Below are 3,746 nucleotides of genomic sequence, written 5' to 3' on the forward strand. Positions count from 1 at the left end.
GTGGAATGCTTAATTTGTTAGGTTGTACTGTTTTCTTGTCCTTGTCTCCGTTTCTCCTACGATGATATTTTCGTGCGTTGCCTCAGTTCGCAGTCTTTTATTAATAGATTTTGTCGCAGTTCTTGATTCTTCACTGTGTTCATTTCGATTTCTTTGGTTTCTCTGCTTCTTACGGTGCTCATTGTCGTTCGTTGGTAACTTAAATGTGTCTCGCGCCCTTCAACCCTTCAACTGTTTCATTTTCTCGATGTTCTTTTTGTTTTCGCCGTTTTGCTTCAGAACTGGCCAGATCTCCTCCTCTTTTACGTTTGGGCGTTGTCTAAAATGTAAATCAAATCAGAATTTTATTAGAGATACACTGATTACACTTCCCACATTTTATTTTCGATTTATTTTCAGTCAGCGTATCACTTTTACTACTCACGCTCCACTGTTTGTTTTCATTCACTCACTGCACTATTTTTTTGGTTCTTCACTTCGTTACTGATAAGAAACTGACGTTAGACCCCACAACGTGTCTTGCCTTTTGTACCCCTATCAACAAGAAGCTGCACCAGTGGCGAATTCCGGAATATACCAAAAAGGCTTCGAACAGTCGACAATGTTCCAGGACGTTCCACAATATTCTAGAGTGTTCTGGAATGTTACACAATGATCTGGGATGTTTCGGGATGTTCCTCAACAGTCTGGAATCTTCCTGAAAGCTCCAGACTATTCTCGAACATCACAGAACATAACGGATCGTTTTGGAACACACCAAAACATTCTGTAATGTTGTGAAATGCTCTCGAATACTCTTGAATGCTCTGAAAGGTTCCCTCGAATGGTGTGGAATGTTCTAGAAATTTCTAGAGGGCAAAACAACCAAGCCCTCATATCTTCAAAAGCACGCCCTTCAGGTAAAAATGGTAACTTTCTTCATGGATAGGGAATAGAAGCCGACCACACCATGTGACTCCCTTTGTCATATCGGAACTCGTTTCTGAGTTTCAGCGGAAAGCACATTGTACTCTTTTGTTATATATATTGATTTATTTTCTCTCGTATCAGAAAAATACATATTATACATGTGACTTTTCTCCCTTTGCCCAAAACTTGGCCACTTCCCATGTCTTTTTAGTTCCGTGATGAAGTTCATCTAATGTACAGGAGGATAGACACGGTATTGAAACATGTGATGAACCGTCCGGTGGGCCCATGTGTAGAAGTGTCGCTGATACAGCCTTACGAATCCTCCAAACAGTCCATATCTCTCTCTATGCGATTCTCATATTTTTGGAGCGGTCGACAAAGACATTCGTTCCCGTCGGTTTGCTTCAAACAAAGAGGTACACGCCTGTGTCGATACTTGTTCTGTAACAACCGCAGACGGTTATCCATGAAGGCATTAATCGTCTTGCTCACAGTGGGGTTAATGCAGTAACAGTTACGGCGATTACTTTTGAAATACTAAACAATTATTCACTTTTTCCATCCGTCTCGTTCCCATTTGACAGCCCTTTATACTCTGCATCCATATTTTGCTGTCATGTTTTATTAAATTAAGGGTCCGTTAATATTCACACCCTTCAGTACATGCCTTCTTTGGAACAGGAATTATTATATTATTTATGAAAAATAGGAGTATGTGGCCCGTCCTTGCATACCAAATGAAATAATTTTGTTGCGGCTGGCTTCCCCTGGGACATGAGGTAATATCTATACTCGAGAGGTTTCCGCGTTGGTGCGTCACATATCATATCTCCGATCTGGTCTCCACCTAATTCCTCTTCTGCTTCCGTAAAATAAACCTCATGTTTGTTCCCCATATACAGAACCTCTATACAGAGTTAGTCAAACCTATTGAGTTAAAATGAAACAGAAGATGGTGCGTCCACCACCGATTATATGGAAACAGGGAACCTATGGTAGGAATTCGTATTTATTGTGTTACGGACATACACAACGTACATCGCATGGCAAGAACGTAGCTAATAGCAGTTGTTGAAAGTGACGTATGCGAAGTCTCCATGTATGTGTTGCAACGGTGTACGCAGTTCTGTCGCACTCTCGCACAGATATCAGGTGTCTGCTGTATACTGGACCAGGCAGCGGGTGGTAAACAGCGAGCACATCTGATAACGGAACTCTTAGGCAAGTTAGCTCATAGCACGCGGGTCTTGTCATATGATGATCGCAGGCATCGCACTGGCGCATAAACCTGTGCAGTACGTTTTCCGTTAAAGAGCTTGTGACGTGTCCCTGGTGAAGAATGTTACTGGGTATAGTACATGACGCGTAGTCAAAGATGGAACATTACTCGTCACTAGAATGGCTCTGAGAACTATGGGACTTAACTTCTGAGGTCATCAGTCCCCTAGAACTTAGAACTACTTAAAACTAACCAACCTAAGGACATCACACACATCCATGCCCGAGGAAGGATTCGAACCTGCAACTGTAGCCGTCGTGCGGTTCCAGACCGTAGTGCCTAGAACTGCTCGGCCACTCCGGCCGACTCGTAACTAGAGTTAGCAGACATACATGTATTGTATGATCAGAGTCCAAATCTGCTCTTGAAGGTATCTTACACTTTCTGATTGGTATCGAATTCTTCGTCTTAACATAATATAATCGATCTTAAATGTGATGTAACGGTGTAAAATTCCCCCTAAATAGGAATACAGTATTTATGTACTTAGTAACTGCAAACGAAAGTGAGGAAACGTACCCTGTAAACTAAAAGATAAAATATCCTGTTTTCCTGATGGAATCTCAGATAAGGTCATTAGACATACGTGAAGCAAAATAGACTCAACTGATAAAATGGACATACAATTTGTCCGGCTGATCCAGACATATCAAAGCAACAAATAATAAGGCTATTTCGCAAAAAATAACGTTGCACAAAAACGAAACTATAGACCATTCTCACTAGTTTCCAGTATTTAAAAATAATTGGAAGAGTGGTACCTGAAAGTTCATTCACGTTTATGAGCAAAACTAACTTAACAATTAATCTTCAAAATTGTCCAATAAAAAATAAAAACACGCAAATAGCAGTCATTGACTTCTTGAAGCAAGTCTTGAATGCCACAGACAAAGATGAAATAAACTGTAGAATGTTTTTGTTGATCTGATCACTCAAGCTCTGATTTTTCACCGAGCTGCCGACTGGTCTTAGTCATATGCTTCTGGCAGGCAATTGACTTAAATTTTTCCGTGTGCAGGAAATTTAGTGACACAGAAACTAAATGTTTTGCTCTGGGCCTTCTCTTGTTATTTTTAAACTGGTGTTGATAGCGGGTATTATTCAAGGGCGCAATGTAGATGTTTTACAGCTGAAGGTCTCTGTTATTGCAGAAGGAACAGAAATCAGATTTAGACACTATTTCACAATCTTAAATGGAAAGAAAAAGATTTGTTTGAACTCTTCTAAGACCCAGCCCCATATCAGGACTTTGTTCTGTCGGTTTACCAGTATGGGAGCCTCGTTGCGTCCTAAGCAAGAACGAGGCAACAGCACAATCTGCGATGTATTGCGTATTTCTTTGAAGAGTCGGTATTCTTTTTTTCATAATTCAGTATGCACGGCTCTTCATAATTAATGTTCCGAGTTCTATTTGTTCTCCTTTGTAGGTGGTTACCAATAAAACACTTAATATTAATCGGCACACACTCATCAGTTTCTGTAAACATTCCATACATGAATTAAGATATTTGAAAATCATCGTAGTTGTTTTTTATTTATATGTAAAGATCGGTTT

This window comes from Schistocerca nitens, chromosome 9 (genome assembly GCF_023898315.1).
Source record: "Schistocerca nitens isolate TAMUIC-IGC-003100 chromosome 9, iqSchNite1.1, whole genome shotgun sequence".
Taxonomy (NCBI): Eukaryota; Metazoa; Arthropoda; class Insecta; order Orthoptera; family Acrididae; genus Schistocerca; species Schistocerca nitens.